The sequence below is a fragment of the Python bivittatus genome, unplaced genomic scaffold (genome assembly GCF_059951505.1).
Source record: "Python bivittatus isolate LINGU-HERP-01145 unplaced genomic scaffold, Pbiv_v1 ctg000020_np1212, whole genome shotgun sequence".
NCBI classification, from domain to species: Eukaryota; Metazoa; Chordata; class Lepidosauria; order Squamata; family Pythonidae; genus Python; species Python bivittatus.
The window spans coordinates 42,902,061-42,917,453 of record NW_028277030.1 but is presented as its reverse complement, the minus strand read 5'-3'; the positions used below and the strand labels follow the sequence as shown (position 1 = coordinate 42,917,453).

Below are 15,393 nucleotides of genomic sequence, written 5' to 3'. Positions count from 1 at the left end.
TAACCACTCACCAGCATAAAATTCCTGGCTTATTATTGTTTTTCCTTTCTTTAAAAAAAAAAACAACTTTCCCCCTGCACTCAAATAGTGGATATTATACCATATTTTAAGATCATATGCTAGCAATAAGGATCATGAACAAATCTATGAAGTCATATCTATAGCTATCTATACCCTTCTTATGTTCAATGACTTCTGAGTAAATTTAATGGAAAATAGATAGTTTAGTGAAATGAGATAAATGAAAATAAATACACATAATACATTGCTTAAAAAGAAAAATTATAGACATATTTATGACACATAATATCAGAAATTATTTTTAAAAATTGAAGCATTCAAATGTGAAACAGAAAAATAAAGTCAATTGTATATTAAAATGGATATTAAGCTATATAGTTTTTAATAATTTAAATACACTAAAACAAATAATAATTTTTTTAAAAATGGAAAAATATTGAACTGTTACTGCTATTCACTAATGAGAAAACAACTGATAATGTAAAAAGTAATACTACTTTCCATTAAATATTCCCAAATATAGTATAGACTCAATATAACTTGGTAATAATGCAAATGAATAATTCTGCAACAGTCATTATAAGGAGCAGCCCAAAGGATGTCAAGAAATGCAAAACAATTTCATACACCCACTGACAATAAAGTTTGGATATAGCCAAGTAAATAAAACCAAGTAAATCTTTAAGAGCATATAATGCATACAAATACTTTTCAAACTAATTGGAAATTTATTATATTTCATTCTAATTCATTATACTCTCATTGATTATAATTAAACCAGATCTTATTATATAACACTTTTATTAAATATTTAAAGTTGATGTATGAAATGAAAAATCAAATGTGTGTATGCATTGTCAGAAAAAAAATATTTTCATACAAGAAAAGAACATATTAACAATGTAAAACTTTGTGTGTGTTTATAAAAGGGATTTTCATAAAAATGCACACCAGGAACGGAGTAAATAAGTTTACTTAAAAAGAAACTCCAGTAAAATAATAGTGGCAAAATCAATAAAAAAACAGGAAGCAACTGAACATTTCTTAAGCTTTATGAAATGGAGAACTGAAAGTAACTTAACATTATATTGTACAGATTAAAAGTCAAACTGAAACATGATTAGTGATCAATGACTAGAAAAGTTAAATGTGTGAATCTGTATTTGAATTGCACATATAACATCTCATGACCCACGGAAAGAATCAGAGTGTCGTCCAATTCTGTTAAATGCCCCAAACCTAGATTGACTGCTAGCATGCAAGATACTATGATGTATTTCTAATCCAAATTAGCAAATTAAAATGGATTATCTGTTGTGCAGTTACTTGTAGGAGCTACACACTGTATTGGATAAAAAAAAAAAAATAGGTAAAAACCAAGCCTACTATTGTATATATCATTGTGAAAAGGCTTTAATTTTGACATTTTTAACATAAGTTTCAGTATAACATTGGGATAGTATTTCTCTTTATCCAATATTTGCGAAACAAGCACAACTTTTAAAACCATTCTTTCTATATGAATTTATTTCTACATGCTTGCATGTTTTTGTACCACTGTTGTTTTTTCTTATGGGAATAACTATGTCTAGAAAATAACTAAACCAGTCATTACCCAAATATACATTTAACCATACAGGCACAATTTTCTTAAAAAACAAAAACAAAACACCTAGAAATGCAAATGCCATGCTTACAGCTATTAACTGGAGCATTTACACACACACATACCGTCTATTTTAAACGAAAAATAATCTACATTATACTCACATGCTACCAACTCTGCTTAGGCATGTCGTCAGAGTTTAGTTACTCACTATATGCTCAGTTGAACTACATTCTGTCCAGATAGGTGGGGTGGATAGAGACAAAAGCCCTTCCTCAAAAGAGTGGAAAATAAAGCCTTGAAGTGATATCATGGTTTTGGTGAGAAAGCTGCTTACTGAAAAATATTTAGTAGGGCAGTACGTGGCGCAAGCAATCTAAGCAGCATGCAGGAATTATATCCTGATTGAAAATACTGGGCCATAATCCAAACTAATCTAAATTAAAGCAGGCCTGTGTAATAATTTATTTTAACAATCCACAGATGTTAAACAACCCACAAAAATACTGATGAAGGATTATAATCCTTTCACATGGCTTCTGAACACAACTCACCAGGAACTGGAGGAAAGTTTCTGTTAATTTTTTTTTTTAATTCATTCCAATGACTCAATAGGGGGACAGAAATACGTGCGCAATTCACTCTTTTTCTCAATTGTGCCTGATGCAGCATTCAGCCGTAAATTCTTTCATTTCATAACTGTGCAGATTAGAAGCACTCCAGCCTGGGTGTAGAACTGCACTGCTAGCATGGTGAAACATATCGGTCTGTGTTCCACTGGACAAGAATTGTTCATGTTCAAACTAAATGTTAAATTCAAGCATACAGGATCCCATTGTGCTAGCATCAAGAATTCTCACACAAGCCCATATTAAAGTATATAGGGTGGTAAAAACATGCTTCTGAAGACTAAAAGCTTGAGCTCATGTGAACAGCCCATGGTGCTTCAGTCACATCTACATACAAGCGGCACACTTACTGTCTCTGGCCCTTCCAACAGTGGTCCGTGGCTAGCAGATACATTATTCCTGTACTAATACAATATGAAGACACAACTTGAAAATGATTGCAGAGTTATGACAAAAGCATACGACATAAATAAAATAGCATTTGCAATTTTATGTTCAAATGCTATCTATACAAATTAGAATTAAATAAAACATAACATTTAAGTAATTATCTACTCTATTGGTTTATAGAACGTCTACAGTATTGCATTGATGGGAATTTTGTGAGTCCCCAGATAGTATTGGTCTAATTCTTGCTTCCTGCTATGTTTGGTTTTGATGTAGTTGCATGTTATAGCTGTTTATTAAAAAGTTCTACAAGATCTTAGATATAGAGAAAGTTGGGTACTCATAACTGCCCCCGTAGCTTTCATTGCCTTTGTTTGGACAACACAGAATGTGTGGCATATGATGACTTGGGAACATGCTCAGAGGCTTCTTCCAGCTATGAAAGAACAAAGCACGGGTTCCCCCTCCAGCTTGTTCATGCCAGAAGAAGCTATTACACCATGTCCAACCAATGAAGCAACTTCAAAACAAATCATACTCCCTGGGAACAAGAGCCCCCACCCTGTGTGTTTGCTATTAAGCCATAAACCAGATTTTCCATGCTCCCAAATGCTCTCTGGACAGAACGTGTATGACTCTGAATCTGTACAACATTTCAGAGGATATATTCCATAACATAGCTGAAGTTCTGCTAAAACTCTAAGAATCAAATCTACTATTTTTGGAATTACTATGAGTATTGGCCATTGATTCCAACTAGTTTTATGCAGCATGCATCTTCCACACTGCTTTTAGCTGTATTATTACTTTATTACTAGCCAAAATTAGTAAACTGCTATTAAATTTAATGCCATCTCATTTAATGTCATTAAGTATGCCAGAATTATGCAGAATTTCTGCATGGATTGTATTTCTTTTCATAGCCGTTTCCGGCATTTAAGTGTTGGCAAAAACGCACCATGTTGTGAAGTATATAAAGCAGTTTTTGTTATAGTGCAAGGATTCGATGCCAATACTACTGATTGTATTTGTACAAGGTGGCAGAAAATTTTCTAAAAATGAAATGTAACAGGAGATGCATATCTTTATTAATTAGATTTAATCTTCTCCCAAGATTCTGAAATATTATCAGTCAAAATGCACAGTTACCTACTAGAAGCAGGTTAGCTAAATCAACAGTATTAAATCTTTCCAGACATCTTACCATTGGCCCCGGTAGTCTCTTGTGATACACAGTGCCTGCACATTTTCTCTCCCCCCACCCTTCTATCCCATTTCAATTAAAGCTTCTTTTTGGAATGATGTCAAGAATTAACCATCCATGCACAGCAAAAGTAACTTCAGATTGGAACAAGTGAAATGAAAAGAAAGATGAATAGGGGAAGATGTTTGTTAGGAAATTGAAAGGCTCAGAATGGAAATGTCCCCTTCTACTGCCTTGTGAAAGGAGACAGAGCTGAAGAAAATAGTACTATAAGGCAGTGGGAAGCAGTGTGGTGATTATGGAGTGGTAGAAGGTGATAGGGAACATCACTTGTTTGCAGGTAATTTTGTGAACGTACAGTATGTGCAAACTCTCTCAAGCCAGTTCTATGACAGGGAGTATCCACAATATGCTCCCCAAATTCCAAATCTATCCATTATCTAAAAATAGGTTTTACCTGCCCCTGCTACAAACAGCATGAATCCTCTTTTGTATAAGTACCTATTTTTCCAAGAAGTGTGAATGCTATGAGCCCATTTTATGATGCTAAGCTATCTTCTTTAAGAAATGCATGAATCAAACTTTTGCTTATTTATATTGAACTGCATTTAGCATTTCTTGCCCATTCTTATTGTTTGGAATTATCTTTTTAGAGATATTCATTATCTCTTTTAGTTTGAACCATTCTACATAATTTCATATAATCAACTCACGTGGCCACTCATTGCTTATCCCTACCATCAGTTCATTAATGAACAAGTAAATAAAAAAACCCTGATTCCATTAGAGATCCATGGGGTACCCCATGGTTTATATCTCTCCAAATATCAGAATGGCATCCAGGTCAGAAAGGCTGTACTGTTTGCACTTAAACATTAGTGAGCTCAATACAGTTAAATCTAGGTCAGTATGCACTGAACTACAGTCATGCACATCCCCGCCAAAGTTCACATTTTAAGGCGGCAAAGAGATTCTCCTTGAAAATTGATAATCCTTTTCATTTTATTGTGAAAATGTTTGAAAACAGAAAAATGGGTATCTTAGTAACCCAAATGGCATTTGACAAGGCACAACTAGAAGTTGAACACAACTCAGTGGTGCCTATATAACTAACTAAAAATCCTCATATACTGAATCTTACAAACTAAATCTAAATAAATTGGACTATAAAACTCATGCCACTTCTTATAATAGGAAGTAATCCTGTTAGACATTGCCAGAGTTGTCTGAAGGATTAAATAGCTTCTACTCTGAGCAATAATTCTAGGGGTCTCTGACATGAATATTTAGCGCATCCAAGAGCTATTACATAGCCTGTATGCAGTAGTGATTTAGATGTGAACTATATATATTGCTTTCCTAATGCTATTTTACAATGGTGTGATGGAGCATAGACTGGGAATGAGTGAAGATCCCCACAGCGTTCAATACAAAGACTTAGGCTAAGATTACCAACACAGGTACAGACAGATGTTTACTTATCAATAACCTAAGCAATAGTCTCTCCACCTTGCCTAGATTAAAGTTTAGTTTGATTGTCCTCAGCCATTTTATCATTGACATAAGACTCCTGTTCCCACTGTCTTCCTGTTTTCATCTCCAAACCCTCATAAACCAATCCACATAGATGCACAATTATCCTGACTTTGTTACAGTGCTGTGAATTGCTCGTATGTTAACCAACACTTTCTCCAGCAGACCAGTAGGGAAGTGCAAAAACTGGCATCCATCCAGTAATCCTACCCCATCCTTATTGTTCATGCTGTATTTGTTCAGCAATTTAAACTAAGATAACTGTGTATCTTCTAATGAAAAACCATCAATTAGTGCATCCAAGGCAGCATGAACTCAGATGAAATTCTGATTGAAATGGATCTATATAAATATCGATCAAAAATACTTAGAGTTGACTTGATTACTATGCTCTACTTTAATATCTTAAATAAACTGCAGAGATAAGAACCCAATTGAAAATTATTAAAATTTATGTTTTGACTGTTGTTTGGCTACTTAATTTATAAGCATTTGTAAGTCCATTTAAACCTTCTTTGAAGGATGAGGATCCTTTTCTGAGCTTCCCCCAAAACTGTGAATGACTCTAATTCTGTCCTTGATTTCTCTCTGAGAGCCAAGAGAAAGAAAAAGAACAAAATACTTTTTGTGAGGTAACTGTCTATAATTAGAGATGAATAAGGTATTGTGGCGGATCCAATTTGAGAGTAAACTTTAGTCAAAAGTAAAACAGATAATTCAACTATGATCGAACTGGACATATCAAATACAGAGTTCTAAATAAACTTGATTCCCACCATGATTTTTAAAAATACACATCAGGCAAAGAATGCATCATCTACTTCATGTTAACATTAGTAAGTTTCACAAAATATACTATACTGAATTACAGTATGATTTTGTTTCTAATCAGGCTGATACCATTAATGGGTCAATTCTTCTAACAACCTGATCAATAAAATAGCAAAATCAGTGCTTAAATAGAAGCCATTCTAAACTCAGTGAAAACAGATAGATGGATTATATCTTGCTACTGTCAACTCTGTACTTTATGGATCTTGTTACAAGCAGTGTCCATATCTGCTTTTTAAAAATTGATGTGTAGACGTAGAGCTAGGTAGGAATCATACACATTAAGGTGTTTTTTCTCTTGAGGCAGTGTTTCATATACAGTGATATACAACCACATTCACATTCCAGTTGATAAAATATTCTGGCTTTACTATGTTGATCTCATAATTTTTATCCCATTGTTATCTTAGCAATCATTTATTTTCATAAAGTTGTGGGGGAGGGTTTGCCACATACATAGACTTCAAAAAATACATAAATAGAAGCTGTCCTGTTGGGCAGGGAACAACTTGGATTTTTTTCTTTTTGCCATAGTGAGAGATTGCTGAGATTTGAAAGTAGATGAAAACCTCCTGTCCACTCAGCAGTCTAGTTCAATAGTCCAACCACTCTATAGCTCTGACTGCTGACCTTTGAGACTAGTTGAATCGAACAACAATAGAGGGAACAGGAGCAATCACAATGGACTATGTCTGTATTTCTTGCCTCATAATTTAAGAGAGTTAAAAAAACAAACAAACATAGACTCAGGAGACATGAGCCTCACAACACACATTCCCCAGACCTTAAAATTACTCCAAGGTAATTTTAAGATGTGGAAAACTCAAAGCCTCTACAGTTTAAAGAGTCCTCAGAGAGGCAAGTAATTACGATAGAATGAAGGCTTTTCCCTCTAGTCTTCCTTAATGCTGCCCCCAGGCTCCTTAAAATGCAATGTGGTTAAGAGTTTTCAAAAGACTAAACATCTTGGATTTGTGAGGACCAAGAGATACATATTCCACGGCACATTTCTCCCAACCCTAATTCCATTCCCCTGCCAGAATAGTATGAGCTACTCGCAGCTTAATCAAATCAATTGTTCCCCAAGGCCATTGACTGTGCTTGGTTCTTGTTGGGCTGTTCCTGCATAATGGAGGAGAAGTGAAAGCAAATTTCTGTTTTGTTACCAGACTAATAGATTCCACAAAAAAGTTCAATATTAGATGGAACGCGGGGGCCCAATAAAGTGTCTTAGTACATTTTCACAAGCTTTAACACAACTTTCTCTATTCAAGGTATCAGCCAACCCAAAACAGGAAGTTTGCAGCACTGATCAGGTCTCAGACTGGGAGATTTCAGAAACTGCTTTTTTTCCCTCTTTTTCCTAAAAATACCCCTCCCTTCCCCATGTTGCACAGAACAAATCTACCTACCTATCATTTCCCAACTTGACTATTTCATTGCAATGAACAATGAGTAAGGATGTTGCTGAAGAGTGGAATATAGGAAAAGGTTTCTTTTTCCTAAACTTTCTCCCTATTCTTTGGAGACATCAACTTATTAAGAAGGAAGCACATGGCCATAACTTCTTGACTTGAATTCTGATTCCAAGTTACAATAAGGAACTCAAGCAAGTTAACTGCCAGATCCTATTCCATCTTTATCAGAATGTGTTGGGCATTTACTTTTAACCAATACTTTAATGTGACTTTAAAAAGCTTACATTGGTAGAATTGTGCCCCCCAAATTGAAAAAGATATGCCTCACTGTTAAACAAACATCAGATCTTAGAACCTCATTCCTGAATCCGTTCTTGGGGTAAATTCCGCTTTTCATACATAACATTTCTCACTTTCCATAAAAACAGAGAAAAGCATCTACAGAGAAAAGTCCATTTGTGAACTTTTTAAAAGTAGTTGTGTGTTTACAACTACTACAAATCGTAAGGATGATTACTGCCTTAATATTGCATAGGAATATAAATGTGAAGTTCTTTGAGGAACTAAGTACTCATTCTTTTGTTATTAAATTCAAAAGTTAACCACGTGTCATCAATAATAGAATATGCTATGCAGAACAGAAAAATACCTTATATGCAATAATCATTTTCCTGGTTTACAGCAATTTGAGCTACATCCAGTTCACCCCAAACAATATATTGGGTTTTTTTCCCCCTTTGCCATGAATACAACATCAGCAAAGTTGCACAGGACCCTTAATGCTAAATAAATGATAAATGAAAAAGACTCCAATCGTATACAGAAAGGCAAATACTATCAAATTGTGCTGTAATATATTTCACAAAGAAATTCACTGTTATTTTCAAGATGCTACCACCCCCCAATCCCACTTCCTTTATGTCACATTCATAAAAAAGGAACACAGTCCAGAATTTAACGCAATCCTCCCCAATGGAAGTAAAAAACAAAACAAAACAAAACCACATCATATGCCATGCCCAACTTCCTCACCAGAGTTGCCAATTCACCTGAAACCAATCCTGGCAATTTCTCCTACCTCACCCATTAATTTATGCATATGATACTCTTGTAAATATGTATGGAAATGTTTGTGTATGCATGTACACAAACACACATACGTATACAAGGCACACATACATATATACAGAGGGAAGCCCCATTTTGATTAAATTAATCAGGCAAACCGCCAATGGCCCATCAAAGGCATACTGGCTTTTCAGTACAATATTTGCAGTGATCTGCAACTTGGTCCAATTCTCTATTTTCAATAGTTTATTTTTATTACCACCAATACAAAGGTAATTATTTGGAGACAAATTTTAAAAATGGGGATAAATCTATTATGTGAAATGTCTTCACCATTAAACACCTGCAATGTTTCAAATACAGTGGTACCTAGGGTTACGAACTTAATTCGTTCCGTGACTCTGGTCACAGCCCGAATTGGTCGCAACCCGAAGCAAATTTCCCCATAAGATTCAATGTAATTACCGTTAATCCGTTCTGGTGTGGAGGACAGGGAGGCAGCTATTGCTTGGAGGGAGAGTCCCCCTCCCTACGACCATGTGTCAGGGGCAGAAAATGGCCGTGGACCACGTGTCAGGGGCGGAAAAATGGCCGCAGACCACGTGTCAGGGGCGGAAAATGGCCACGGACGTGTCACGGGAGGGAAAATGGCCACGGACCACGTGTCAGGGGCATAAAAATGGCTGCGGACCACGTGTCAGGGGCGGGAAAATGGCCACGGACCACGTGTCAGGGGCGGAAAATGGCCGCGGACCATGTGTCAGGGGCGGAAAATGGCCGCAGACCATGTGTCAGGGGTGGAAAAATGGCCATAGACCGTGTCACGGGAGGGAAAATGGCCGCGTATCCTGTTCGTACCCCAAGGCGGAGTTTGCAAACCGAGGCAAAATTTTGCGGCCGGAGCTGGTCGTAACCCGAAAAGTTCATTAACAGAAGCATTCGTAACCCAAGGTTCCACTGTATAGGGGATGCTCCAGATGAAGTTTGTTGCATGCCATAACCTTGTCTCCATCATTCAGTTTTACAGACTGCATTGACACCTACTTGCAACCCTCTCATATTCCTGCATCTTCCCCTCCGGCCTACTTTATTATGCAAAATCTGCCAAGGGAGCAAACAGCAGCACTTCAGCACAATGGTTTTCATAGTTGTGAATAGTAAAATACATAATCAAGGTAAAGTGGAAGATGTACCTGAAGAATCTGAATGACATTTGGGGTATCTCTCCTTTCCCTATTGCTGGGCTTAGGGGGTTCTATATGTCTCACAATTACCAACCTAAACCTTCCAGATCCCTCTCTGAGGTTTCCATCATCACACAACCTCTATAGGAGTTCCATGATGCCTGAATATGACTATTCCACACAAGTGAGAGTTTTCTACCTAGACAGGCAGAGACCTGTTCTAGTGTAAGGAGATGTTGGCCTTGTTTGCCCTCAAATATTAAATGTACTAACCAAACTTTATTTAAAATAACCCTATTCTAACCAACTTATCAAGGATGCTGATTCACACATATAAACTTACCGATTCTGTGAAACAACTGGAGATGTTGTAGCTCCTTCCCCTTGCTGCCTACACACATTCAACACTTCTTTTTGGGGGGGGGTACTTTTCAGTCACTGTTGACTCCTGGTGACTGCCTGGACAAGTCACCCAGCTGGCTTTGTGTCTAAGGCAGGATTAGAACTCCCGGTCTCCCGATTTCTAGCCTGGTGCCTGAACCACTACACCAAATCGACTCTCTTTGAGCACAATAAATCTTGTTTTTACTATATACTTGTCAGTTACATCTAGAAATTCTGCCATTAGTAAATGCAATTGTTGTACACACACATACATGAGACATACACAAAAATACTGTCACACAAAACTACAATAATAAAGATTGGTCGTAAAGAACCGGGATTAATTCACTTAGCAAAACAAAGGTTGTTGCATAACCATAATATTGCTACAGCATCAGCTTTATTTTTAAAATAGAGAATTTCTGTTGTAATGAAATTTTTATATTAAACAAACTAGCGTAGTGAACTTGCATTGTATTTTATCTGGTGTGTCTTTTTTTTTTGGTCTACAATAATTGTGAGTGGAGAGAAGTAAACTGGAGAGAAGCAATGTACTTGGGGAAGAAAGAGATGGAGGGGGTTAATTTAATTCTTTGGAGAGGTCTAGGAGAAGAGTAGAGCATTGTGGGATGAACAACCTGGACATTAAGAAAAAGGAAAATCAGAGCAGATACGTATTTCTTGGAAAACATCTAGAAAGGCAAATATTCTCAGTATCCTTTTCAAAATGAGCATTTTCCTGTGATACTGGTTGTCTCTGCTTCACAAAGTACAGGTTATATTAGAAGATTAACTCATATAAGAAAGCCTATGTATAGCCAAGTTTAGAAATGCATTGACTGATTGATTGATTGATTGATTGATTGATTATGTGCCATCAAGTTGCTTTTTGATTTCTAGTGACCACATAGATATTCTCCATGACAACCTATTGCTAACCTGTTCTTTTAGATCTGCCAACCATGCATTCATCACCACTGCAACTGTCCACCTTGCTGCTAGCTGTCCTTTTCTTCTATTTCCTTCCATCATTCCCAGGATTAGAGCCTTTGCCAGAGAGCTAAGTCTTCACATAATGTGTCCAAAGTAGGATAATTGGAGCCTGGTCATTTGTGCCTCAAGTGAGAACTCTGGGTTGATTTGTTCAACGATCCGTTGGTTTTTCTTGGCTATCCACAGTATTCTCAGGAGTCTTCTCCAACACCGAAGTTCAAAGGTGTCAACACTTTTCCTATCCTGCTTCTTCAAAGTCCAACTTTCGCTTCCATAGAGTGTTCACAGGGAATACCATGGCTTATACAGTTCTGATCTTTGTAGGTATAGACACATCATGGCATTTGAATATCTTTTCCAAGGCCTTCATGGCTCCTCTACCGAGCACTAGTCTGTGGTGTATTTCTTGACTGTTTGTTCCTTTATGGTTGATTTGTTGTTGTTGTTGTTTAGTCGTTAAGTCGTGTCCGTCTCTTCGTGACCCCATGAACCATATTGCGCCAGGCCTTCCTGTCCTTCACTGCCTCCCTGAGTTTGCTCAGTTTCATGCTCATTGCTTCAGTGATGCTATCTAACCATCTCATCCTCTGCCGTCCTCTTCTCCTTTTGCCTTCAATCTTTCCCAGCATCAGGGTCTTCTCCAAAGAGATCTCTCTTCGCATTAGGTGACCAAAGTATCTGAGCTTGAGCTTCATTATCGATCCTTCCAATGAGCAATCAGGGTTGATTTCCTTTAAGATTGACTGGTTTGACCTCCTAGCAGTCCAGGGGACTCTCAAGAGTCTTCTCCAGCACCACAGTTCAAAGGCATCAATTCTTCGGCGCTCAGCCTTCTTTACGGTTGATGGTTGATCATAAAAGGCAGAAGCTGTCCACCATTTTGATATCTTCATTACCAATTCTAAGGCTGGTTGTTCTACCTGTTGTCATTAATTTGGTCTTTTTTATAATTAAATTTAGTCCTATTTTTTCACAGTGCTCTTTGACTTTTAGTACTAGGGCATGCAGATCCTTTGCATTTTTGGCTATCAGGATAGTGTCATTAGCATAGTGCAGGTAATTGATGTTTCTTCCTCCAATTTTAAAACCATGCTCATCTTCTTCCAATCTAGCTTCTCTTAATATACTGTATATTCAGCATATAGATCATAAATAAGAGGAGAGCATGCAGCCTTGTCACTCTCTTTTGCCAACCTGGAGCCAGTATGTTTCTCCATGTTCTGTCCACGCTGTGGCTTCCTGACCTGTACATAATTTTCTCATGAGGACAATGAGATGTTCTGGGATTCCCATTTCTCTTAGTACTTTTCATAGCTTGACATGATTAATACAATCAGAGGCCTTTCTATAATTGATGAAGCACATTCTGACTTCTTTTGGGTATTCTTTGGCTTTCTCAATTATCCAGCATGCATCGGCAATAATGTCTCATGTTCTTTGACCTTTTCTAAAGCCAGCTTGAATATCTGGCATCTCTTTTTCCATGGAGGGCTCTAATCTGCATTGGATAATCCATTATTTTGCTAGCATGTAGCAAATTAAGGATATTGTACAACAGTTTGCACATTCTATTAATTCTTCTTTTTTTGATATTGGAATGCATATTGACCTCTTCCAATCAGGTGGGCACTGTGTTGTTCTCCAGATTTGTTGGCATAGCTTGATTAGAACCTTGATGATTCTTCTTTTGTTGCTTGCCATATTTCAGTGGGTATTCCATCAATTCCTGTAGCCTTCCAACTTGGAGTGCTGATCTAACTTCATCTTCTGGCACTAGAGGTTCTTGTAAGTAGGAAATATCTTCTAAGGTATCTTGGATGTCTACTATACAGTGTTTCAGTGTACTCCTTCCATCTTCCTTTCATCTCCTTTGAATCAGTTACTATCTGTCCATTGGTATCCTTTAGAATACCAATTCAAGGTTGGAAGCTCCTACTGAGTTCAGAGATCTTTTGAAAGACTTTCCTTGTTTTTCCATGTCTGTTTCCATCTTCAGTGTTTTTACAGATGTTGTTGTAATACTGCTTCTTGCCTCTTCTAACAGCTCCCTGAAATTCTTCGTTAAGTTCCTTTCTGAGATTTTTCTCTTTCTTGGCTTTGGCTTATTTTCTCTTTGGCAATTTCCATGGTTCGTTCTGACATCCAGTTTGCTTTTTTCTCTTTCTTCATTTTTGGCAGTCTCTTTCCACATTCATCCTTAATGACTTCTTTAAATTCATTCCATAATTCCTCTAGTTCTCTATCAACGAGCTTCAGGACTTCAAAGCAATTCCTGATCTTCTCCTTGAAAATAGTGAGTATATGTTCAAGATCATGTCATGGAAACTGACTGGTTTTTTTCTTCTTCTTTAGCTTAACTTGGAGCTTGCATGTGAACTGTCCCACAATCAGTACCTGGCCATGTCTTTGATACTATAACTGAATTCCTCCACTTTTTTTAGCAATAATATAGTCAATTTGATTTCTATACACTCTGTCTGGTGATGTTAATATATATGGTGTCATTTTGGTTGTTTGAAGACAGTGTCAGCTGTGAAGAAATCATCGGAGTGGCAGAAATTGATAAATCAGTCTCTTGCTTCATTTTGCTCAATTCACTGATGCCTAAGGTGTCAATCTGTAGTCATTTCATTTCATCTTTCACTGCATTGAGCTGTATTCATGCTTCTTATGTTCCATGTTCCTACTGTAATTCTATCTTTGCAGCTTCATATTTTCTTTTCCTGTATGACATCAGCAAGTAGACATCCTGAAGGCTTTAATCTAGCCATGTGATAACACCAAGATCAGCTCTTCTTCAGTAGCATGTTGAGTGCCATCCAACGGGAGGGGACCATCATCCAGCACTATATTGTCAATCATTTTATATTTTCTATTCATGTGGTTTTCTTGATAAAAATACAGGAGTGGTTTACCATTGCTTTCTCCTGCACAGTATGAATTGATGCATTTACGATTGTCACTAAAGTGATCAACTGCCTCTGGCATCTTCCTATATCAGTGCTGCCCAATATAGGGGCCTGCTTGCTTTAGCTGGGCCACTGGGATGACCTTCACACCTTGGGTGACCCTGCTGGAAACATATACTCTTGGCATACACTCCCAACATTCTTCCTCATCCCTCCCAGCCCCCCTCCTGCCACGATGAGATGGCATAGCAGGAGTGGGGGAGGGGGGGAACGTGGGTAGAAATGCATAGAAACATCAAAACTTAGCAGATACTAATGTTCTCTTCCATATAGGAAGAGAGGGAAAGACGACCAGTAAAAGACCTCCCAAAAATAAGATGTATTTCATCTGTATGTCCTCAGAAGGAACTTGCTCAGTAAGTTTTAAAATCTCAGTGAAAGTCTGCATTTTTATCATTATTAATTTTAAATTACATCTAATAATATAAAATGGCATCAACTAGATACAGTGGATCTAATCCACACTGGTCTTCCTCAAGAGACTTATTTGGGAAAAGGCAACTTGAGGCCTAAGACTAAAAAGTCACAGCTCAAATAACTAAGAACAGAGACTAAAGTGAAGCATATATGAGAAAGTACATACTTCATCTTCTTCATATCAGGAAGCCTTTGATTCATTCATGGCACACAGAAGATAAAATTCTTATTCCTGTGAAGTTGCTATCCAAGGAACCCAAAGGACATTAAGGGCAGCTGTCACAGAATATGAGTGATGAAATGCTGACACGTGATGAAAGCTTTAAGAAAGCAAGACATCTTTTATTTGTTTCAGGAAAGATGTAGAAAGTGAGAAAAGATGTGGGAAGACAACAGCCTACATAAAATGTTAGATGCTTTGTTTTTCCACTTACCTAGAAATACGTTGTTCCTGTTTTTCCAAGTATCAGTCATATCACTGCAGTCATTGATAATTTAAGAACAAGTGACTTGTACTGGAAATGAAAACAAGATGCCTTTCTAGAAATCTTTAATTTAAAAAAAATATACTAGCTTCCCCTGTTTTGCACACTGCCTGCTTTTTAACATATGATTTTCATTGCATAAAATGTTATTGTAGGAAGTAGAGAACAGCGCAAACTAGTATTATTTGCAGTACTTACTCATTCATACCATACTCAGATTTATTACATCCATGCAGAATGTCTGGTTTCACCACCTTAATGCAC

At 37.1% G+C, this 15,393-nt stretch overlaps 1 protein-coding gene across 2 annotated transcripts in view; it reads right to left on the bottom strand.

Annotated features, from left to right (window-relative positions):
- The window catches only part of RIMS1 (regulating synaptic membrane exocytosis 1), a 256,269-nt gene that overhangs the window by 135,124 nt on the left and 105,752 nt on the right, over positions 1-15,393 (bottom strand). The gene's annotated exons all lie outside the window — the stretch shown is intronic.